Source organism: Equus quagga, chromosome 1, assembly GCF_021613505.1.
Source record: "Equus quagga isolate Etosha38 chromosome 1, UCLA_HA_Equagga_1.0, whole genome shotgun sequence".
NCBI lineage: Eukaryota > Metazoa > Chordata > Mammalia > Perissodactyla > Equidae > Equus > Equus quagga.
In genome coordinates this window covers 22,800,532-22,825,546 of record NC_060267.1, presented here as the reverse complement: position 1 = coordinate 22,825,546, position 25,015 = coordinate 22,800,532, and the positions used below count along the sequence as shown (strand labels likewise).

At 37.1% G+C, this 25,015-nt stretch overlaps 1 protein-coding gene across 1 annotated transcript in view; it reads right to left on the bottom strand.

Annotated features, from left to right (window-relative positions):
• NELL2 (neural EGFL like 2) overlaps positions 1-25,015 on the bottom strand; it is a 303,898-nt gene that overhangs the window by 89,989 nt on the left and 188,894 nt on the right. The window lies entirely within an intron of this gene.

Below are 25,015 nucleotides of genomic sequence, written 5' to 3'. Positions count from 1 at the left end.
ATCACCATTTTAAAGAGGAGTCAAGGGTGGCTCAGAGTGCTTAAGTAGCCTGCCGAAGTTTACAGGAATATTAGGTAACTTCAGACTTCTAGCTCAGTGTTCAGCAAAAATGTAAACATAAGGAATAAATACAGTGAATATGATCTAACATCAAAATCAAGATGAGTAGGAATAAAATATAGGTGAGGAAATGCATACAAATTAGTTTTGTTGTACTTAGTGCCATGAAATCAATTCTGACTCCTAGTGAACCTACATAGGGCAGAGCTGAAACTTACTGGGTCATTTTTGTGCCACCCTCTCATCTTCTGTCGCTATATTGGACAACATTGCACTGCTATTCATAGGGTTTTCATAGTGGCCAGGTCCTTCTTCCTAGTCTGTTTAGTCTGGAAGCTCCACTGAAAACTGTCCACCATGGTTGACCCTGCTGGTATTTGAAATACTAGTGGCGTAGCTTCCAGAATCACAGCAACACACAGCTGCCACCATATGACAACTGACAGAGGGGTGGTGCAGTTCCCAACCAGGAAATGAACCTGGTGCACAGCAGTTAAGAGCGCCGAATCTTAACCACTAGACCACCAGAGATGGCTAGTGTACCAAATTAGTTCAGCCATCCAAATCTCTACAGTGGCACTACTTATTACTCGGTCTCATATAAATATTATTAAGGTCTAAAATTAAATATATATTTTAATACGCTTACATTAAGTGAGCCATTAATTTGCTATGATGTAAATCATCAAAGCAAAAAGAAATATTTGCTTTTCCTTTTAGAACTCTTTGTATTCGGACTATACATGCATTATTCCACACAATATATTATAATAGCAATGTATCTGTAACTTTGAAAAAAGGTTGACTTTAGCACATGCAGTTGAGATTAGACTAAAATCACTTATTTCAACTACTAAAATAGAAAGCTTTGTGTTTTGATTTTTAAAAACATTGACATTTTATGATTTTATGTCCTGTGTTACATAAGTGCAATGTTATGCTGGTTTTAATGATAGCCCTGTAATAAAATTCTTAGAGAGTATTCCCAATAATTTTCCAGGGGAAAGAGAAATTTCAATCACTAAGGTTTTAGAATTACATGAATACATATCTTGATCTCCAAATTCCTGGCTGAATTTCCACAAATTGTACAAAATTCCACCTTTATTACCTAGTATCAGAATATTTCCTAGTTTTTACAAATTCATGCATATTGATGATAGTTTGGAAAATAGCTGAATTACACAAGGGTCTGATGATTGAGGCTACCCTTGGACCACTATAAAATTTCAGAGGCATCGGAATCGGCAGCCCACCTACCTCTGGGTTCAGTTGCCTGAAGCAAAATAAATCCACACTCTGAAGTTTGTACCTGCTGCCAATTTTCTTTTCAGTATAATTCAAAGTGCTGCAGTTAATCTATAAATCTGTATATGGACAGCCGTAGGCCCTTTAAAGACAGCTGCTGATTGATTTGATGCTGTTTTCATCTCTGCCTTGGCTGTCTTCTTAATAGACGGTACTCACTGGTAGAGGAAAGGCCTAACAAGATTCAGTTTAGCACCCAGTATGATAATGTTCAATAAACGTTAAATAATTACACAACTCAGGGATCTGGTTTCCTCTGTTGTCGTTTACTCTCACTGAAATGAGTAAGTGTGCTCCTAAGCAATTCAAGAATAAAGAGTTTTAGGTTGTTAAATGAATCCTTGCCTTCATATATATTGTTTTCTGTGCCTGAATTGTCTGCCCCATGGATTCTGGATTCTCCTGGAAAGCTCTTATCACTTTTAAAAAAGACACTAAAATTTCATGTCATGTGAAAATACCTTACTTTCCCTCTCCTGCAGAGTCAGGGGCTGCTGTCTGTGTTCCTAGCACCATACACAAGGCTCTGTTACTATATTTCATCATAATTGTCTACTCCTTCGTCCTCCATCCTCAAGCCCCACCTGGGACTGCGAGTATATAGATATGAATTTTGTGTTTTTATTTGTGCTAATTGCAACATTCAGAGAATATTTCTTAAATGAATGCTTGAAAGAATGAACAACCAAATAAAGCAAGCTAGGACCTACTTCCTCTGCCGTTATCATTCAAGTCAATCTCAATTTGTTCGATTGTAGGCTAGATGCCAAATGGAAAGCTACCGAGAAACTAAGCTGTTTTTACTGATTTTACTATGGTGGTGTTTGATTTGATTTGGGATATTTCAAATATTACTTAAGGTAGGAGGACATATTTTGAAAACAGAAAATATTAATTCCTTTACATTATCACTTTAATTTTTTTCCCCACTACATAAAATAAAGTTGGTTATATTTATACTCATAATTATCAACTAAAGTAAACTGTGACCTTTGGAAAAGCCCTTAAAAATGCCTATAATCTCACAGAAGAATTAACGTTAATTTGACAGTCCTTCACAAAACAGAACATGGATGAAGCAAGTAAAATAGAATACAATAAGGAGGCAAATACTAAGATAAAATTTAAATCAATATTATGCCCCAAAGTTTGCGAAGAGCATGTCAGGATATAACAGTGAATGAATTCCAAGTTTGATTTCACATATATTGAAAATCAGATATTTTTGATCTGATGTTCAGAATATTCAGTCCATAAGATTCAATGCTATTTTCACATCCTCGGTAAAAATTTCATCGTTCATTTGCTATGAGAGTTCAAGTAACAGCTGGGGTTGCAACCAAATGCACCTCTTTCTAACTCTTCTTGCTTAAAAATATTAGCACATGGTTATTTTAATCAAAATACAATCATTTTTTATATCTATGAATTATAAATTTTAAAAAATGGAAAAAATAAATAAGCATACAGGAAGAAAACTCCATCAGTCAACAGTACTAAACGGAAGTAATATTGGTGTCAATCATTACAGTACATTACATATAGAATCAAAAATCATATAGTGATAGCTGGCAAAGATCTGAACCGTGTGCCATAATTTGTTTGCTCCGCATCTTTACATATTACGTAAAACTTATTTTCATACCAGTGACAAGTGTCAATATAATAAAATTCCTCTACAGAAAACAAAAGGAATAATACATATACTTAGATTGATCTAAATGCAGATGTTATACATAACAATAGTACTTTAGTTTCACTGATTAACTCCTAACCTGGGTAGGTTAACATACCTAAAATCATTTTAAGACTCTACACCCAACCGGTTTATCAGTCATAATAACATATAGTTGGACTTAAACTGAGCTTTAAATTTGGTATTCATATTGAGCTGTTTCCAGAATTCATTCTGGAAACTATCTAGATACAAAACGGCCACTCAAAAATTCACGTAACTTTTCTCACTGTGATTTCAACATAGACATACAATACACACAGTACATGTTCTATTCAAGGATTTCACTATGATACAAAATGCAAATATCACAGATGAAAGGAGTGAAAAGCAATCATTTAAATATGTCTACATTTAAATTTAATTAAATACAATTTTCTTCAATGTCTGTTGTGTATTAAAATCTTCCTGGGATAAAAAGATGATTATAAACAGTAGCTGCCCTCAAAAAGTTTACAGTCTAGTTGGAGAGAGAAGACAAAAATACAAATGCCTTGAGTACTTGGCTTTACTATGAAAAATACTGTAGTAAGGAAGCAGCTTCTCTTTACAGAGGATGCAGAGGTCAAAGGAGAAAGAAGTCATTTCTGGTTGGGTCAGGTGAGAATTCAAGAACAACTCAAAAAGGACTTCATGGAGAACAGAGCATTTGACGTGGATATTTTCTATGTGTGTGGCATAGGTGCTGATTCCAAATTGAGATAGCATTTGTGTCCTTTGTCTCTTTTGTTTTTGAAATCTTGAGGTTCTTACAAATCTGAATGAATCTGAATGATGTGTAATTACCATAGCTACAACTCAGTGATCACTATATACCACAATTTTGTAATATACACTATCTCATTAAATCTTTGTATTAATTAGGAAACATTATCATTATTTTCCAGAAAATTAAACTTGGCTTGCAGAGGTTAAGTAGCTTACCCGAGATCACACAGCTACTGGGTGGTAGTGCTGTGACTCACAATGTCTGACTCCAAAAACTACGTTATTGATCACTATGCAACAGTGCCGCCTGACATATTTAATGCTTGTTTTCCCCAGTCTATTTTTTTTCCTAGTGTTCTTCTTTGTAATTATGCAGAGGTTTTTAATGTTTACACAGTTTAACTTTGTTGTTGTTGTTGTATGTGGAGTCTTCTATTGCTTCACAATTAGGAAGTTATCATCTCTGTATTGTTTTTCTACTTTTTTTAACCCTATGGGAGCCCTATTAAAATTACAGAACTCCTCAGAGCAAAGGACTGAGGTGCTTTCTGTTCACACTAAAATCCACACTTGCACAAGGTTGAGGGAAGTTTTTAAAAGTAAAGGGAGGTACCAATACAGTCAAGTACAAATCCACGCAAAGTAACCAGCTCACAGAACTCATTCCAGCACTAATTCTTCCAATTTAACAATCTCTGGAAGCTCCACATTAACGCAGTTTGGCAAACAGACACCTCCAATGTCCGAGAGCCCTCTCCTCTGATAGCAGTGATCCGGCCACTGCTTCTGGATAATTCTGCTTCACATCCACGGCAATATCCAAGAGCCTCTGGCTGCCACCTTCATACAGCAGATTCCACTCTTCCGGTAACAGAACATAATATAGCTTCATAGCTGGCCCACTATCGTCAGAGAATCTTTCTTCTTCTCTGAAGGATTTCTTCAGCCACAAGAATTATACTGTCTATGCTGCATCTCCTACTCTCCTGTTCAAATGTAGAAATGTTGGAAAACAGCAGCTATCATAACATACAGGTGTTAAGTTCCACAAAGAAAGCTGCTTCAGTTTTCCTAACCCAAGTGTTTCCTGGAATATAAATTTACAATGAATGATTCTCTCCTCAAATGTGGCAGGATATGGATCTAACCATAGTGACAACCTACCTCTGGTCTTAACTATTGTCTGATTATTAGAAACCTGAGCACAAGCTCCCTCAGGCCTCTGAAGAGCATCAGAACAAGACAGCCCGTTGGGTCTTCAATACTGAGACCTCTGGTTTTACTCTAAAAAATTGGCAACAACCGTGAGTTCTCAGATAAAGTATGCCATCTCTATTCTACCAAACTGAACAATCCTTAGGACTTGTCCAGAGCTCCTGAGAACATTCACAAAATAATGACTCTATGGCAGGGCTTTTCAAAATGAGTACAAACCAAGTTTTAAAATGTCCTAGGGGCTGGCCTGGTGGCACAGCGCTGCTCTGTTTGCGTGCTCTGTTTCAGCAGCCTGGGCTTCACCGGTTCAGGTCCAGGGAATGGACCTGGCAGCGCTAACCAAGTCATGCTGAGGTGGCGTCCCACATAGAAAAACTAGGAAGACGTACAACTAGGATATACAACTATGTACTGGGGCTTTGGGAGGAAAAAAGAAAGTTCTGTACTACAACTCAACAACTTACAGATGGTTTGGGGGTCTATGAGAAAGAACTAGAACTTCCTTCCCTTCCACAGACATTTAGCAGTCTGGTTTATAAAGATACTGTGCTTGCTGCCACCAGCAATATATATCCCTGTAATCAAGACATTTATGTCCTAATGATTACTGATTCTTAGGGAACATTGTTACAACTCATTCAATGATTAAAACGTCCTCCATCAACTGTTCTGCACTAGGACTGTAACTAAATATGAAAGATAAAGTAGAAAAAGTGAGAAAATTATATACTATTTTAACAAGCAATACCAGGGAGGCAGTGTGATACAGTATAGATAATTTCAGGACAGGCTTAATTTTAGATGTCCTTTTATCATAGCTCTGTGGCCCTGAAAAAGTTAGCCAATATTTCTAAGTTTAAAATGAGGAAATTAAGACCTATATTAGAGATCTATTATGAAGAATAAATGTAAATGATTAATGTAAAGATCCTGGCAAATAATAGATACTCAATAAATAATAGTTACTTTCTCATCTTATCATCCACTTCAGTGGGAAAATTTATTTCGTCTTTATTAGCTAGATAATGTCCTCTCTTTTCTATTTCAATTTTGTGGAGAAAACCTAAATGTCTCAAGTGTTTGCTTTCTTCATAATCTTTTCTGAAATCAAATACGCTTTGGACATTTTTCTGGTTTCCAAAATGTCACTACTTTCCATGGCTACATCAAGGAAAAAAATGCCTGCCATCATGCCGGCCGAAAGCTATTTGTTTTGTTCCTTATGATTACCTTATTTACTCACTTTATGTTATCGAGAAAAATCTATTTACAACAATGTCATTTGAACAGAAATCTACTTTTAACACTAGGAAAGTGACTACAAGAAATACTTTAAACCTGCTCAGTGCCCACATTAGCAGCAAACCCTCTGAAATTCATTTGTAACACCCAAGCTTTGTTTGTTCACTACTCAAGTTTCCTGTCCACTGACCACACTGATTCAATACTGACTTCTTGTTATTCTTCAGTTTGTTTGGCAACTAGGAATGTGTTCAGTGTCTTTCCTCTGACATGCTTGGTTTATTTTCCTCTAGTCTTTTCACTGATATGCTCAGCCTCCTTTCCTAATCCTTATTTGATCAAGAATCTTAACAACCGAAGCACACTAGAATTTCCTCTCTACCCTTACAGTAATATCACAAGGTAATCTAAATTCTGATTTTATGGAAAAATCTTGCTTTGCTTTATTTTGTGTTTCATGAAATAAGCTTTGTCTGAACATGGTGTAGGGCAACAAAATTCTTGTAACTGTCAGCCAGATGATTTCCATTCGTTCTTTCAAAGCACATTTATGAAGTTTCTGCTGTGTGGTTCTGGCACTCTAGAGGATGCAAAGAGGCACAAACCTGGATGCACGACCTTGAGAACTTTTGAACTATCACAGGATTGGTGATGTGATTGGTAACTAACTAAGATACATTGTAAAAGTTGTTTGGTGCTATAAGAGAGAAAATAATAACAGTAACAATAACGACAATAGGTAATTCTTAAATGCTTACTACATGCTATAAGCACGCACCAAGTGTTTTATATGCACTATCCCCTTCAGTCTTCACAAAAACCTTTTCAGGGAGGTACTCTTATTATGCCTATTTTACAGATGGGAATACAGAGCTTTTTTTAGAGCAATTCCATATCTTGCCAACATCACATAGCGAGGAAGTGACAAGGCCAGGATTTGCCTTCAGTGTTTTAAAAAACTATAACATATAGACAAAGACTTCATGAGGCTTAAAGAGGAAGAGACGAGGACTGACTGAGGGGTCTGGGAAAGTATTATGTAGGAAATAAGCCAAGCAAGTGGGTCTTGAGAGACAGAAAGGGTTTTAACAGAAAAAGGATAAAAGCTGGGAAAGAGTATTCCATATGGAGAGAATACAGGTGCAAAAGATGAAAGCAGGGGGTATGGAAGGGCCAGGAAGTGGCTGAGCTGGCACAGGTGATGACTGAAAGGGAGGAGTAAGGAATACATGTGGGGAGGGTCACAATGAAATCAAAAAACATGATTTTATCTGTCAGGCAATAAATAAAAAGCCACTTTCAGCTGTATAATAAAATGTGGCATGGTAAATTAGAGTTGATTTGTAGGGAAATTAACAGCAATGTGCAGATGAGGAGGGACTAACTTTCCTGGACAAGTGGGTGCCTCATGTTAGCAAGGCAGCATTCCTCTCTCTCTTTTTAATCCTTCTTTCTTCCTTTTATTCTTCTCCTTTTGAGTCAGTTAGACAAGAGTCTGTGCAACAATGAGAAGTGAAGCAGAAGGATAAGGAGAAGGGAGAGCAGGGGAAGGGGAGACAGCAAACAGACAGAAACTGAGTGCTTATTACCTACCGAACACTGAGCTGAGTAACATCTATGTGCAGCATAAGGAAGTACTACAGGACATAGGAGGAATAGTCAGGAAGCTAGCACCAAAATTATAAGATTCAAATCCCTTCAAGGCAAGAATCATGTCTTATTCACTTTATACATCCTACTCCCTATACTTTTGTGGAATGAAACTGTTGAACAGAGGGCCTGAAGTACAGTGAAAAAAATGATGGATAAAGAAGAGCAGATTTAGACAGAGAACTGAAGGGCCACACACAGAATCAATTTTTGAGCCAAGAGAAAGAAAGACATTAACAATAACTCAGGTTTCAAATCTGGGTGACTGGGAAGATGGTTGTGAGATGAATAGGAGAGCTCGTCTTACTTTTAAGGATTCTTGTTCTGTTTTGGTTTGCTTTGGCTTTTATGGCAGAAAAGAAAATAGAATTAAGAAGTCAAAATATAAAAGCAAAAGTCATATTAAGAAATTAAATTTACTCTACTGATGGTGAAGATAAACCACATAGACATTTCCCATCCCAAATCTGTCTGTTAGATAAACACCTAGATGGTAAACCTTTGGGTCTAATTCATCAATTGCTTTCAGTATCCAACACAGTGACTGGCACAAAACTGGTCTCCAATGAATATGTGTTAAAGAGTGAACCAATCACTATAAAGCATGTCCCAATATAACATGCAAAACATTTGCAGATCTACTAATGCAAAACATTCCAAGTATTGTATATTGACAATTCTGCGCATCTCCAGCTTTCTCTTCCATTCCCCTCAGCAGCTATGCTGCTCTCTTATTATGCCTGTCCCTTCCTCATTCCCTCACTCTCAGCACGTCTCACTACCAAGAACTTCACAGAAAATTGTCCAGGTCATCAGGAAAGGACATCCTCAGATAAATCTGTGACTAAAACTATCCTTAGGCCTCTTTTCCTCCCAAACCAGGAATCTGGGAATCACCATAGACTTCTCTTCCCTTCCTCCCACCTACCACATCCAGGGACCAATTCATCCAGAATCTACTTCCTTGGTGGTTCTCATTTCCATCCTCCCATCTCCATCCCCACTGCTCTACAGTTGCCCAAACTTGGGCACTAAATATCTTCTTTGGATTACTGCAATAGCCTCATGATGATAACACTGCCTCCAGTTTTGTACATCTCCAAACCATTATCAGAACCATTATCAGAATGACTTTTCAAATAAAATCTGATATTCTCTCTCTCTATACCCCATTCTCTCTTATTCTCTCTTACTTTTTTTAAGAGACATACTATTGTTTTTATTAGCCATCCTACACATCAAGACTTTCATTATGGCACTTTGCCATTACGGCGCCAAACTGCACCATTTACAACTCCCCCACTGTATCATTTTTATTAATAGTATCATTTATTGAGACTCTTCTAAAGGCAAAGGATCATACCAGCCAATCCCTGTATGTTTCACATATGCATCCCTGCTTTTTGCCCAGAAAGCCCTTCCCCACTTTCTTTGCCTAACTCTCCTACTCACCTCACACTCAAACAATGCCTTCTTCTTCAGAAAACCCTCCTTAAAACTCCCCCATTCTAATTTAGATGATCCCCATAGAACCCCTAGAGCTTTATGTCTGACGCCATCATAACACCTGACAGACTATGTAGCAGTTAAGAGTAAGGACTTGGGAATCAGGTTGCTCTGTTAAAATCTTGGCGCTGCCTTTTACCAGCTGTCAGATCTTGGGCAAATGATTTAACCTCTCTAGGTCACAGTTTCCTCCTCTGTTAAACAGAGCAAATAACAGTACAGGAGTAAAATCTCCAGCAGGATCTGAGAGAGTACTCAGTAATCAAACAAATATTTATGTAGTAAAAGCATGACTGTTCATACCAAATTGGATAAAAAAAGATGAGAAATAGCATCTCACCAGACCAAATTTGGCTGTTAAAAATGAACATTCAATTCCTAGAGCTGTCTGGACTTTTTGGAGTTCAGAACTGTGGATAAGGGATTGTGGATCTGCATGTTCATAGAGCTGCAAGGATTAAGCCAGGTAATGTATGGAAAGTAGTTAGAACAATCCCAGGGCAGGCAAATGCTTCATGAGTTAGTTTTAGATTAGTCCTCATCACACTGTCAGGGGTGTTAATTCTCTTACCCACCCCTCATCATTCAGCACACTCCCTGAGACAGGGAATTTCTATTATAGATCTTGGAATTCTCAGTTCTTGTCATCATATCTGACACATTTTAGGCGCTTGGTAAATGTGGACAAATGAACAATACTCAGGCTTCAATCTATACAAAATCAATGTTCTCAGTTTCTCAGAGCATTTCACATCTGGTATTTTACATTTTACATTGTAATCACCCAAAATCCACGTAACATGCCTGGGATTTATCATTTAGAGCAGTACCTATGCAGTGCTTAAGAGATTATGATGTTTAACTTCACCAAGGCAAAGTTCAAGCTTGCTGCTCCTAAGTTTTCATGTCAGCGCGACTCCAAAATTTACTAAGAAATTTTCATGTCAGTGTGACTCCAAAATTTAGTAAGAGGCATATTTTTCCACTTACTGAGATTTATTTAAAGAAAGGAAAGGTGTTCACTGAACTAATGTGAAAACTTCTGCTGGAGAAAAAGAAATCATCCCCACCTAACATCATGTGATCTATTCATTCATGGGAAGCTCTAAGGCCTGCCCTGCTTTAATACCTATGAGAATTAGTAATATTAGAGAGTACGGTCAATGAACTACACCAGAAAAAGTCTCTGAAATCAAGATGCAATATAAAAGGCAATTTTTGAAATATAAAATTATCTCAGAAAAAACAGCCACAGTATTCCAACCTAGACAGTCTTTCCAAAGTATCTTAAGATGATCTTAGAATATTTCCAAACTTGGATCAGACACTGCATTCTGACCTTTATCTCCTATCTTCCAAAAAATAGAATGATTCTTCAATTTTAAAGGATTGGGATGATGGGGCAAAAGAGACCCATCTATCCACCTTTTCACTCAAGGACTTAATTTTAAAAATGAGCTTCATTACAAAAGTCATCTCTCTTAGAGCATGTTATTCAAGTCTCTACCACAGCAAAATACAAGATATAACACTATCTCTATTCCAAAGGATTATATTTGTTGTTCTTCACTATCCTTGGTAAAAAGAAAATATATATAAAAGTATTTTTTGTGCAGTTTTATTTCATGTTTCCGTGGGTACTGTGTGCTTCAGAGCATTTAATTATCTCTGACATTTTACAGCCAATACCTTTTAATATACTTTAATATTTCAAATTGTGATGATGTTTACTGATGTTACAAATATGCGTTAATTTCTACTATGCTTAAGTAAGAGTTGTGATTGTTATAATATGAATAAAGCAGAATCCCTGTCCACAGGATATTTATGGATATTGTTTCCTCATAAAATAATATACATAAATGTATCTCTTTACGTGTGTGCATGTATGTGTGTGAATATATTATGTGTGAGTGTGTGTATGTGTATCTAGGTGTGTATTTATATAATTTATGTGCACTAGATATATAGAGATGTTAGGTAGCAAGTTGGTGACTAACTTACATCTGTGTTTTGTTTAGTTCTTGAGAGACGTTTATCAATTTAGGAATATAGTAAAATCTTTCGTCTGTCATTTAGAAAGCTATCTTTTTCAAAATCCAAAAAGGATTTTCTCTCCTGATAATCGGGTTAGAGTACCTCTTCCTTTCATATAATATTCAAGCATTCTTTTCAATAATTTGAAATGGCTTTTAGTCTAAACTTCATTCTGAATCACTCACTTTTACTCGATAAGTTTCCTTCCAATGCAGTCATTCTTTTCTCTCTCTCACAAAGGGGAGCTCTTGCCCCCAGGAATCATGGGAAGTATTCAGAGGAGTTTGAGAAAGACTTTAAACTGCTGACTCATCATTCACTTTCCAGGAATAGTGGGCATCCCACTCACAAGCTGACAGCTCTTCCCTTCTCCTCATGCCCATTATCTGTCCTCAGAACTTTGGTCTCTGGAATGCCAATGGGATTGCTGCTTGGATATGAATAGAAACTTGACCTCAAGACCAGAAGATGTGCAGCTTAAGGAAAAGCCGAATAACAAGTGGGGATGGAGACTGATCCTAACTTTCCTTACTTTCCCTTCCTGTTTCACTGCTTGTCTTCTTACATCTCAGCTTCTTGCCCTGGGTTCCCAATTCCAAGCTTTACTTACGCTCTTCTCCAATTTATTCATTCCACTTTCATTTATTCTTCCACAGTATCAATTAAAAATTTTTAAAAACTGTAACTTGTAATCTTCTCCTTGACTGTAAGTGTGTATTTTAATTACAATCCGTAATGTCCTGCTCTGGGGAAAACATTTGCTCTTCGTATTCACAGCTCTTATTCTGCCTCCTCTAATTACACCCAGCACCTCCCTCATCCCTGCCTTCTTTCCTCCCCTCCTTTCTCTGGGGGCCCAGATCTAGTACAACTGACGAGTAAGTGCACTGAAAGGCTTCCTCTTCTAGTGTTATTTAAACATGTTCCACATATCTTCCAACGATTGATAAAATACATTCACTCACTCTGAATGTCCCTTTAAGATAAAGTAGGAAAAAAAGGAGAAAGGCAAGAAGGCGAAATGGGAAACATTTGCAGTTACCGAAGAACAGCTGGCTCCAGTAGCCCCTTGGGCCAACCAAGTTGACCAGGACTTACTTTTCTGTTGACTGGTTCTCTTCTCTGTCTTCGAATCTGGCCTGTGCACTCCATCCTCCATCCTCAACCCGTTGGACCCCAAGACAAAATGATTAGCTAAATGTAGCGCTATTACAAAAGAGACCCCAGAGAACTATCACGCTCTTCCCGCCATGTGAGGACACAAGAAGACTCGTCTATGAACCAGGAAGCAGGCTGTCACCAAACAAAGAACCTGCCAGCATCTTAACCTTGGACTTCCCAGCCTCCACAACTGTGATAAGTAAATGTTTGTTGTTTAAGCCACCAGTCTGTGGCATTTTTGTTACAGCAGCTTGAACACACTACGACACTAAATCCAAATGGTTATTTTGAAAGTGGGACATGACCATTCTTAAAAGTCCCAGACTAGGAAAAACAAAGCGATGGATCATGATTGGAAACCTTTGAGAAACAGAATTCTCTAGAAGAGAAGACGGAAATCATTTAGCTATATATATTTCTGAATAATCGAATGTTAGGAAAAGTACAATACGGATGTCAATTACAGATTTATTTGGGGAACAGGAAGGTAGAAGCACAGGGATGGACTGGTCTTCTTTCTTTGAATCCCCGTTCCCTTTGCCAACACCTCATCACTTTCATGGCTCAGCATCTTTTCCTAACTCGTTTCTTTAGTTTGCTGTGCTTCCCTCTATCACAGCACTGAACATGCTGGGTTGCAGTTGTCTTTTTACTTGCCAGTAAAAAGGCTTCTAGATTATGATCTCCTCGATGACAAGGAAGACAACCTGTTGTGTTTTCATATCGCAATCACAGAACAAAGAGTGGTTAAAGGGGAGCTAGCCCTGCCACAATGGGCATCAACCAACTTCCTAGCCATCCCCAGACATCTAAGTAAAGATAGAATGTATATTTGAAGTGTAAATGCAGCTTTAAGGGAGACCCGTAGCTCCCTAGTCAAGCATACGATCACTACCACACTTTCTGCAGGTACTTCTGCTATATCCTGAGTGTTCGGCAGAGTGCCTGGCTGGAACTTAATGCTCCATCTTAGTTTGTTGATTGAATGTTTTCATGCATAAAAAAATGAATCCCCTTGAGCTGATACAACAACAGAAGGAAAAATTCCACCTAGAATGTTGTAAGAAGCTCCTGGCCCGAATGCTGAATACTTGCAACAAAAGGCTTTTCTTCAGGTCTAATTGGATTTTAACTTCTGAATTCTCTCCTCTCCACCCCTGTTCAACTATTCTAGAGAAAAATACCTAGAAAAGTACTCATTATACTGTGTTTAATCAAATCTAGCAACACATTATCATATCTCAAAATCTTTCCGGAATTGGGTTGAAAAAAACTTGCCAGCACAAATGAAGTTAGCATTTTTTCCTCCCTTGTAATTATTCCTGGTCAATTCTACATTATCTAAGGTAAAAAACTCAAAGGTAATTAAAAAAATATCAAAAGATATTGAAAGTACCTCAATTGTAATCATTAGTCTTCTTTAACATCTCCACAAAAATTTTCCCTAAAAGTTTGAAACCACGTGATTTTTTTAAAGTGGACATACATATATCAATATATTTGAGCGTATTCTGTTAAAATGCAAGTATACGCACCTGTAGCCTTCTGACTTCATACAGCAGGCAGAATGATTTTTTCAAAACTTAAAACAATCACGACATCCCTCTGCTTAACCCTTCCCTGAATTCTCTTCACATTTTGAGTAAAATCGGAGTCTTTGCCATGGCCACAGTGGGCCCCAAGTGGAGTCATCTTCTACCTCCTTCCTCCTGCCAGCCACACCAGCCTCTCTGTTCCTTGAACAGACAAACACACCTTGTTGCCCCTCTCCCCCAAGATGCTATTAACCCACGTTTTCATGGCTCACTCGCTCACTTATTTCAGGCCTCTACTCAGAAAGGCTCTGTCTCACGCCCCTTTTTTACTTAGATTCCTTCTTCTCAGCATTTGTTCCTATCTAACGTTATACTATATAAAATTGTTTGCTTATATATTTATGGTCTGTCTCCCTCATTAGAATAAAAGTCTCCTAATTTGTTCACTGGTATATCTACAGCACCTGAGAGAGAATTAATTCCCAGTAGAAACAGAATTTTAAAGGGAAATTGGTCGTTAGAGGCTGTATCCTTCACCAAAGTTTTTGCTGATCACGTGAAGGAACTGAGGCTCAAGAAGATTAAGTGACTTATCCAAGGTCACAGTTAATAAGCAGCAGAATTAAATCTTGGTTACTTCTGGCCCCAAAGCCTTTGATTATAAGAAACAAACATGAAGGAGGGGAATGTCCATGCTGTCTTTCAACTTTACAAAAAATTACACTTTTTTGTATTCTAGAACAGCTTTTCTATAAAAGCTATAATAGTTTTTAATCTCAGTTTATTTTTGTTTTCCTTCCATTCACCAAGAGTAAGTCCTAGTGTGATTTTGCAAATCCCAGAACATGGGAGCTAACAGGGTGTGACAGCTGGCATGTCCCATGCTCGTCACATTCAGTGGTCTGTAACAGGGTAAATGACACAATTACCTGCTGTAATTACTGCTGCTGACAATACAGTCTCCCCAGTGAATGCTTTATGAAATTCAGAACTGCTTTTCTTGTCAATCCTATCAAAATCTCTGCCTACGTATTTGCGGCAGTATTTTGCTAAATAAACATTTAAAAATTAAAGCCCAAATCTGAGCGGACATTTATTACTTAGCATAATTCACATATTGTGTATGCATTCTGCTTTAATCTCATTGTTTTACATTGAAATGCAAATCTTTTTAACAAAGTTTTGCTTTAAATCAAGAATCTGTTCTCACGGGTTATAAAGATACACAGAATACTTCATAGCAAAGCAGACGCTCCAAAAAAGTCAGGGGAACTGAACACGGTACCCCCCGAAATCTTCATCTGGAGTGGCCTGCTGTACACCAAAATTGTTACTTATTTCATTTCGACTATAAAGACACTTGAGAATACACACAGACAAACAATTGTAATAGTTGACTGCTCTGAGTTTGGCTGCCAGCCAAAATCCTTCACAAATTACAGGCAGGCTGTCAGAACAGAAAAGAAAAATGCACAGGGATATACTTGCTGCAGATAGAACTTGTTTCACATTTCTTTAAAAAAAGTACAATTACCAAATTCCCATTCTAAGACTGGGTTTAGGAGATCGAATAGCTTAAACATAGTGTTAAAGAGCAGCGCATTTAGAAGAAAGTAGTACAAACTCTTCATGCAAGCACATTCAAGGGACACACTTTTTTCTCCCTGTGGATAACATCAATATGTTAATAGAACTATATTAGTAACCAGATGATTTTGATTTGGCATATAAGTGGTTCCTGCTTTAATGATGCAATATATTCCTGGAAACCATACCAGAAGGCCAATTATCATTAAATGGAACTAATCACGTCCTCACTGAGTTCACATGTTCTAACAGAGTTTGGCATCATCAGCAGAAACTGATGAATGAATGGGTGAGGAGGTCAAAAGTAAAGGGCATGTCCTTGATAATCAGTGTTGAATGTGCTCAGCAGTGAGACACAAAGACAAGAAAAGGGGGCCGATATGTAATTCGATTACACAGTGACTTGAAACAGAGATCCTTATTCCATAGTGATACAAAAGAATTTCATCCATCTTAACTTTTACATTTAATATTCTTTGTTCTTTGAAAGAAAATTAGGGTAAATAAGTGCTGTCCAAATATCAAGATGGAAGTGCTATATGAATATCAAGAAGGATGAGTAAAGCTGAGGATGTAAATTCCCACATATATTTTATGTCTTAATGTTCTAAGAGGAGAAAATTTTACATTTCTAGAATATAACAATATTCAATGTTAGTTAATATTACGGTGGATATGTTAGTATCTTTTTTGGAAGCAAAAGCAATGGTAAACCAGTAATCCTCTCTGAATTTTTTAGACTTTGGGGTTATCCAGTGGTTGCTAAAGAATTATAGCACCCATATGGTAGAGAGTGGAAAACTATTTCACTACTGCAATGTGACACAATCTGAGTCAAAATGTGATCTCATGCAAGCTGAGACTGAGATGATTAAATCTGTTATTCCAATCTCCAATCCCACTGGGCTCTGTATAACTCCCCCCACCTTGAGACTTGCCCTCTGTTCTTGGTCAGCATTTTGTTTCAGGTGTTTGGACCTGCTATTTCTCTACCTAGAACGTTCTTCCCCAGGTTCATTGCATAATCTATGGAGGTCCCCAAAGATGGTTTCTATGGTGTTTCTTCACAGCAAATATTTAGCATTTGATAATATTCATCCACTTACTTGTTTACTAGTCTTCTCCTCCCCTAGATGGTAAAGTCAATGAGAACAGGCATTGTGTGACTAGCACTGTGCCCAGACCACAGCAGGTTCTCAGTAAATGTATTCTTCAGACTAAAGGGTTTTTTTCCCTCTGTATGCCTTTTATCACACTTCATAACTCTAAATTTGAAATTCTTTAAGTCTAGAGAATAGCAAATATGCAGTTGAGGGATAAGACTAATAGCTTCTTTATTCAATGTAGAATAACTGTATAATATCAGGCTTTTATTTGAATGCAGTTACATTTCAAGAGACATGATATTATATAAAGTGTATCTAAATTTGGGTAAAAAGAAGTCCAATAATATAATTTCATTCTACTGTATTAATTTTACTTACGAGTGAGACCTATTTCTATACAAATACTCTAAATTGTCACTTTCAAATTGAAGCATGAAAAGGTATAATTTCAGTTCCAGCATATTAACAGAGTGCACCATAAAAGCAATATATTGGGCTAGGAGAGTTTAATGTATCTTCAAAATAAATCACTTGGAAATCACCTCAGGAGAATCTAAAAAAAGAAAGTTTAATCGAAACATTTCTCCTATTGATAGGATTATCTAGGCAAGAGAATTATCTAAAACCAGATTGATTTTTAGAGGGTTAAAATATGAAGACCCAGTTAAAGAAAAACTGTGATTAGGAGTAGGATGCGGGGTTGTGCTGCCTCTGCAGTAATGAAGCAGAGGCAAGAGCTTCACCAAGATCTCAGAGGCAAGCTGGTTTGGAAATGTACACCTTCATAGTCACGTGTATTAATACAAGGTCTTCATAAACGGATGCCACATTTCAGAGATTGATTGGGCACATACAATGAAACAATATGTTGGTAACTCTCTCTGGCACTTCTGGGTTAAAAGGTTATTTTCCTCGTTCATTTTTATGAATAGCATGGTAATTGAATCAAAATTCAGACTGAAAATATTTATTAACAAATCGCTTTCCCCAGACATCTCCACCAACCACAGAAGCTGGCTTGCATTATGTTATACTTGCTGACACTGTCATACATTTTTAATTACACTGCAATTGTTATTCCCTAACCTAGAATTATAAGTACAGGAAGCGTTTTAGAATATCAGTTTATTCTAGAAATTTCTTTTCTAATCTTCCTTTATCTTTCTGAAAAGTTTCCCAAAATAGTACCAATTCAACTAAAAAGTGTACCTTTAAAAAAAAAACAGACCTTTGGTTGCATGTTATAAAAATAGTGAAACACTATTACTTGCTCCTATGTTACTAATAGCCCCATTAATTATGTTGAAGTTGGTTCATTATCCATACAGAAGCAATATGTATATGCATATTTAACATTCTATCACTTTGGGGATATATAATTTATAGTGGGATAATCAGGTAGAGTTGATATGAACAGGAAAATGCCTCATCATTTGGTAGGCATTTATATCCAAAGTTATGTTTAGCTACTACTTGTTGAACATTTACAACGTGTCAAGTACTTCAACATGCAACTTACTTTGTCTTTTATTTAACTTTCAGATCAACACTATGAAATAGGTATTATCATCCCCATTTTATTGATGAGGCAAATGAGGCATAAAGAGGTTAAATAAATTCATCCAAGGTCACAGAATTTTAAGAGGAAGGCTAGGATTCAAAGTCAGATCTGTTGAACTCCAAGTCTGAACTCTTAAACACTAAAATAAGTTAAGAAGATCTAATTGATCTTCTTTATTTGAAATCTCATATCCTGTGAAAAGTAAACATGTTACCCCTTAACTGTCTCAGCCACATGGCCACACTGGATTTGGTTACCACAAGACCCTATTCCATATTCAAGATCTCACAGTCAGTGTTTCTTGTGGGTTGCACTCTGGGAACCATTCTTTAAGAAATCACGGGTCATGTTCTGTTCTAAGGGTCCCACTTCAAGAAGGATGAGGTTTAACTAACACATGTCAACAGAATAGTCATAATGAAGAGACGCATTAGAAATAATAACTGAGAGAAGAATTAGTTAATTAAAAAAGCATACTCCCAGAGATTTAGTAGTTTTATGAAAATTATTTTGAGTGCTATTATATGGAACCAAGATTAGACTTATTTCCTGTGTCCCAAGGGGCGGCTGAGTCACTAACCCAAGAACACAGTATTTGTTCCATAACTTCATTTGTCCTGGCTTCCTTACCTAAAATCCTCTTCCTTCACCCATTCACCCACATTCTATCCTTCCGGGAAGACCTAACTCACCTTCCAACACTTTCACGAAAATGTTTCTGATTGAGACATTCCGCATTGAATTTCTCATCCTCAGAACTCCTAGGCATCATTATATTGGCTTCGTTTGATTGCTCTTATTTGTCATAAAAACTTTCTGACAGACTAACGTCTTTGAGAATAGAATCCACATCTTTTATTTCTTTTATTCATGTGAAGGTGACGTATAGGAACAATGCTGGGCTACCCCTCTCATTTTCTTAAGAATTAAGCCAATAAAAGTCAAAACATAATGAATGAAAATAGATATCTACAAAAGTTATTTTAGGTAAGTAAATTAATAAAGTAGTAAAGCAAAAGTTCCACATGTTATGGGGAAAACACATCTAAATACACCATGGGTTAAGGAGGAATCACAACGGAAATTATGAAATATTTGAACTAAACGATATAGAGAATACTACATATTCAAATGTGTGGAATGTAGCTTAAGGAAAAATTAGATAGAAATTTATAGATTTAAATGCTTTAACTGAAAAAATATGGCTTTCAAAATGAGCAGACCTGGCCACCCATATTTATTAGTAGTGTGATTTTAGGCAAGTTATTGAAAATTCTAATGCCTCATGCTCCTCACTTATGCAATGGGGTTAACAATGCCAAATGTATGATATTGTTTTGAAAGTTAAATTAAAAAACATAAGTAAAGCACCTAGAACTATGCCTGACACATTGGAGGAATTCTCTTTTATCATCGCTTCCACTTAAACAGCCTGAAGAACAAAGTGATAAAAAGGTATTGACCACATATTAATCAATTCTGTTATCATATTTAAATGAAAAAATGAAGCATGGAAAAGGGAAATGAAGGAAGTAGAATTTGATATATTCTTCCTTCATTATCTGGGGAAGGGAAACAATGACGAAATACACCAGTATCTCAGTCTCCTTAAAATCATCTCATTAATTCCTTTTGCTCTAATTATAATTCAGTTATGCCTACAGTTTTTGTACCAAAGGAGAATGCTGTATCTAGGCCACACAGGGCGATAGCATGTTCGTGACTACACTAGTGGATGAGACTACCAGTGAACATTGTGTGTAGAAAAAAATCAGAATAGGAAGAAAAGGAAATAAGATAAGAAAATAGGAAAAAGAAGTATAAGCCCATAAAAGAGTAGAAGGAAAAAAAAAGCATGCAGATAAGTAAAAGAAAAGTCAAAATAGTCTAGTTAATATAAGCCGAGAGGAAAAAGGTTTAAGAGGCGAGGGCAACAGTATAAAATGCCAGAGAGACAAAATGCCATGAGTAAAGCGATTCAGAGTGGGCATGTGGGAGGTCGCTGGTGATTTCCATGTGAGCGAATTCAGAAGAGGAGAGAAAGAAGCCAGTTTCTAAGACGTGAATACATGGGAAAGAAGTGCCAGTGAAGCAGAGAGTATCAAACCACACTCTTCATATATCTTGTAATAAGTTAGGGCGGTAGCTAGAGTGGGTCCTCTCCATTGCATAGAATGTCACATCCATAGAAACTCTTTTACCCAGTGAGATTAGGAGTCATGTGACAGGCAGAGGAAGAGAGAAATCACAAAAGGTAGTGCATACATATCTTAAATGCTTAATTTAAAATATACAAATGAACATTTACTTGTCACTCTCTAACGGAGGCCAAGTCTTTTGCTTTCAGTTCTTCAAAGTCTTCCTTTCATAAATCATACCGATTATGCATTCTGTAGGAGTTCCAGCTTTAATTTATTTAAAGTGGAACAAGAAATTAAAGACGCTTGCAGAGCAATCTGACTGAAGAACAGATTTTAATGGTTTTCCCAATATTTTACATTTTTCTTACCCATACCTAATTTGATGACGTATTTTTAAGGGACTTGACTGAATCAAGTTTTTCCTATAAATTCAACTTATTTTTTTGTGAAATAAGTCTTTTTCGAAAATATCAGTTTATTTGGTGGGTTGGTTAAGTCGTGGTTGGTTAAAACAGCTTCTACTGCAGAGGGAAAACTGCTACCCTTCTTCCTACACTCATACCATCCCTGGAAAATTCTTTGCCCTAAGGGAAAACATATTCAGACATAATAAAAGGTTGCCAGCTGAAAAGCTTTGCCTTAAAATAAACCTTTTAATTGACCACATATCCTATATATAGCTGACACTGATCCAATTCCTTCTATTATACAACTTAGAGAGTGATTTAAAATTAAAAATGTGTGTGAAATACTCTCAGAACTGCAAAGCACTTTACAAAAGCACATACTTATTATTATTAGAGGGAAGAAATATTTATACCACCTGTCATTCATTTTTTAACCCTTCTATTTATCCAACAACTGTTTGTTGACCACCTACTGTATACCAGACACTGCTAGACCCTGGTTTTACACTGATGAAAACACAGGCAAGTTTTCTGCACTTGGGGGGCTTATAATAATGGGGAAAACAGGAATGAAACAACTGGATACAGAAGCCACAGTAAGTGTTATGAAGGAAAATGTTTTGGATGCTTTCTGAAAGAATAACATGGTAGACCTGTATTAAATCAAGAGATCCCAGATAACCCTTTGAGATCTAAAGAACGAGTTACAATCAGTCCAGCAAAAACAGGAGAGAATTATTGCAGGGGGGAGGAAATAGGGTGTGCAAAGACCCAAATACAGGAGAGAGCCTCACGTGTCTGAGACCTGAAGAGAAGTTCTGTGTCTGGAGTGAAGTGAGACAGAGGGACTGGTATGAGATAAGGCTGGAAAAGCAGGCAGAAGCCAGATCATGCAGGGCCCTGGAGGACACATTAAAGAGTGATCTATTTTTCACTCTAAGATCAATGGGAAACTACAAAAAGGTATTAAGGATTAAAAAAAAAAATCACTTCGCAGTGTGGAAAATGAGTTAAAGCAGGGCAGGTATGTAAGTAAAGAGGGCATTAAAGAAATTGTTGTAAACAATCTGTGAAAGAGGATGGGGTCCTTCTCTATGGTGAAGCATGGGAAATGGAGAGATACGGAGAGAGACAAAATCTATTTTAGGGATAGAATTGATAAAAATTGGTAATAGATTAGATTATTAGATTAGACCACTTGGGAGGAGACAGAGAGAGATCAAGCCTAGACTCAGACTTCTGGCTTGAGCAAGTAGACGTGTTAAGTCTGACGTGCTTGGGGGATATTTACGAGGAAAGATCAAGAGGCAAGTTATTTACATAATTGCTTCATTGGTCCAAAGCAACATCTTTCAAAGGCTCAAACATTTCCAGTGACCAAATGCATAAACCTTAGTTTGGGCAAGACCAGATAACAAATAAGACTTAAATGTTCAGAAAGATGTATAAAACTGAAATACATCCTCATGAGAAAAAAGAGTAGGTATAGAAATGAAATGCATCCTCATGAGACTAACTTCCTTGTCTAGCTGATTTTCAGAATCACTCCGACCAGTGGTTCTCTCTACCCGTTGCTCCAACCTCTTTCACTGAGACCCTGGGGTTATGGTGTGGACCAAGAATTTCAGAGACTCTTACCGCAAAAGCCCTTTGCCAGGTTCCCTCATTTTCTCTAGTCCCCTCATTCCTTTGCTTCTTCTAGTCCTAGTGACTCTTTCACTCTCACTCCAAAGAATTTTCTTGCTCTACAAATTTATGAAACATCCTTTCCCAAGTATACCCTTAATTTGCAAATTCTTTACATCTAATAACTCCTGAAACATCCTCTCCTTCATGGAGTCTTTCTTAACCAATGAAACATAGGTGGCTTTCAGACTTATTCTATCCTGACTAGATGCACAACTCTTTTGTCTTCTTGGATGCTCAATAATCACTCACCTCCATTTCCTGTAACACCTTTACAGAATCCACTAATACCCACCATTATATCATAGGTACAACTGCAGACTAAATGACGCTGTGAGATTTTTAAGATGTATACAGGTTATACAAAAGTCTTCAATATATTAGCATTTTCTATGACGATTAGCATTGGGACACCAGCTAGCTGATGGCAGTCAAGTGCACAACATATAATTTTGAGTAGAAAGAACTGATTAGCAAAAATGCTCATGAAAAATCTATCATACAAATCTTGAAGAGACAGAGAAATTTTGTAGGGAGAGCAAGAAAAAATGAGAGGAGAGATCAGCAGAGTTATGGAACATTTACAGATATTCCATATTTTGAGTTGTAGAGGATTAACAACTTTCTTGTGGGTAAAGCTGACCTGTAGCTTCACCCAAAGAGCCTGGTTACGTGTTTGTTAATAAACACATCTTGGAATGACTCATCCACACTCTCTCACTTGCTCTCCTTGTCAGGATCACTGCCTTCAAGAAACTGTGGAGTGGGAAGATGGAAGTTCACTCTTCAGGTGGCCCAGGTAAGTTGACATGATTTAGGAGAAGTCTAGATTACAAGTGTCCAACAGAAATATCATGTGAGTCACACGTATAACTTAATTTTTCTATAGCCCTCTTAAAAAATTTAATGAAATCAATTTTAATAATATATTTTATTCAACCCAATCTATCCAAAATATTATTTTGAACATATAATCAATATAAAATTATTAAGATACTTAAAATCCTTTACGTTCCTAATAAGTCTTGAAAATCTGGTGTCTATTTTACACTTAATCACATCTCAATTCATTCAATCCACATTTCAAGAGCTGAACAGCCACATGCAGCCAGTGGCTATTCTATTGGACAGCATACTTATTCTTTGAGTTCTTCTACCTGTCCTTATCATTCTCCACGAGGAGTAGGCTTGCCTATTGGGGAAAGTAGAAGAGAAAGTCTACAGATAGTAGATATGATTGTAAATAATGAGGTAAATGGATAAACCACCCACATGCACATATAATTGCTTGACATTCATGAACCCATGCAAACTAACCTCTTTCCAGCTTTATCTTGCCCACTTCATCCCATCCCACCTCTGACACACACATAAATCATCCTGAGCTGAACCGGGCCACTTACTATTTCCTAATAAGATCTTGAGTCCCTTCATTGCCAATTCCCTAACTTAAAAAGCCATCCCCTTCCCTTGCTAATCTTGACATTTTACTCATTCTTCACTATCACTATGTACCCAGCTGCTCAATCTAGAAATATGAGGCATGCTTGCCTCCTCCCTTTCCCTCATTCTGTACAACCCATAAATCACAAGTCTTGATGATTCTCCCTCACAGTGTTTTGAATCTGTCTGCTTTTCTCCATTTCCAGGGCTATCACCCTGGGTCACTGTCATCTATTGCCTGGAAGAGCCTCCTAACCGGTCCTCCCAATTCCACTCGTAGCTCCAGCCAAACCAGTCTCTAAACAGTCCTTACAGGAATATCTTTAAAACATAAATCTGATCACCTCTCTCCTTTGCTTAAAATACTTCAATGGCTTACTATGATACTTAGATTAAAATGCAAACACACTTCCCCGGTTTAAGACTGCATGATTTGGCCCCATCCTACCCCTGCATTCTTACCTCATGCCACCTTCCTCCTTGCTCACTATGCTACAGACTCAAGGCTTCTTTAAAGTCCCTCAAACACACGAACCTTTTATCCCAACTCAGGCCCTTTGGATATGCCTGGCAGCCATTCTCTTTTCTCTAGTGTATATCTATCTCTTAAATGAAACTGTGGACCCCATGAAGGCAAGGAACTATTTGTATAGTTTATTACCCAAGGCTAATGCTCAATAAACATGTGTTAATTGCTTCACAAATATAAAAGGGTTAAAAATGGTTTTCATGACCTTTCAAGCTATCATCATCATGATCAACAAAATATTAATTTATTGGACCCTTACTATTCACCAGGAACTATGTGAAACACTTTTCACTGAGTTTTCACAATAACTCCACAAGGTAGAAGCTGTTATCCCAATTTAAATAACAACAAAACTAAGGCTGAAGGGGTAAATATTTTGCCATTGTCAGTCAGCAACT